This window comes from Octopus bimaculoides, chromosome 9, assembly GCF_001194135.2.
Source record: "Octopus bimaculoides isolate UCB-OBI-ISO-001 chromosome 9, ASM119413v2, whole genome shotgun sequence".
Lineage (NCBI taxonomy): Eukaryota > Metazoa > Mollusca > Cephalopoda > Octopoda > Octopodidae > Octopus > Octopus bimaculoides.
This window is the reverse complement of record NC_068989.1, coordinates 16,530,210-16,531,380: the sequence shown is the minus strand read 5'-3', so window position 1 is coordinate 16,531,380 and position 1,171 is coordinate 16,530,210.

Sequence of the window (1,171 nt, the reverse complement as noted above, 5' to 3'; positions counted from 1 at the left end):
TATGTTTGTGTGTGTGTGTGCGTGTGTGTTTGTGGTGCAAATATACAAAAAACAAAAGACAAAAACAGGTGAAGGAACAACAAACAATGTGTATTAGTTTGACGCTCAAGAAAAATGAAAAAAGTCTTCGACGATTTGAGCCGACGCACTTTAAGGAAAATGAATAAGGAATAAAGAAAGATAACGGACAAAGAAAAACAATGGAAAAAGAAAAAACATTTGGATTAACGGTTCAACATGTTGAATGTATATATATATATATATATGTACACACGCAAACACACACGTGCATGCACACACACGCACACACACATATACATATACATATATATCTATATTTCTATCTATCTATCTATCTATCTAGAAAAATACTTCGCAAAACTCCATAAGAAGACAAAATGAGAAATATACAGAATAAAGAGTTAGTTGTGTACTGCAGTTTCGAACATTAACGTTTTACTTTCGTAACAACATGCGTGTTCTCGTCAGCACAACCGTTCTAGAATCAATATATTTTGCAGAACTATACACGAATTGTCTGGTGTTTTGCGAAGTTTTTTCTGGAGAACATTATTTTTCTTTGTGGTTGGGTCGTTGATGACCTCTTTCTAGCATATTGGATGTCCACCTAGTGGTCATCCCTTATACACGTGTAATACAATCTTTTCTGAGTTTTCAGATTTTTTTATATGCTAGACCACTTGGTTTTAAATTGAATTAATATTCAATTTATCAGCCTATCTATATAAATAATAATTTAAATAGTTATGTTCTCCAGCCGGCAACATATACTATAGTGAATTATTCTCTGCAGAACTGTTTCCGGAATTTGGCGCGCCAGAGCTGAGGCATTTTGAAAAATAACCCCAATGTAATCGGTAGAACTGTATGCAAGTCTTATTTCATGAAGACAATTCGTGTATAGTTCTGCAAATTATATTGATTCTAGAACGGTTGTGCTGACGAGAACACGGATATTGTTACCTAAGCAAAACGTTAATGTTCGAAACTGCAGTACATAGATAATTCTTTATTTTGTTTATTTCTCATTTTGTCTTGTTCTGGTGTTTTCCGAAGTTTTTTTCTGGAGAACATTATTTTTCTTTGTGGCTGGGTCGTTGATGACCTCTTTCTAGCATATTGGATGTCCACCTAGTGGTCATCCCTTATA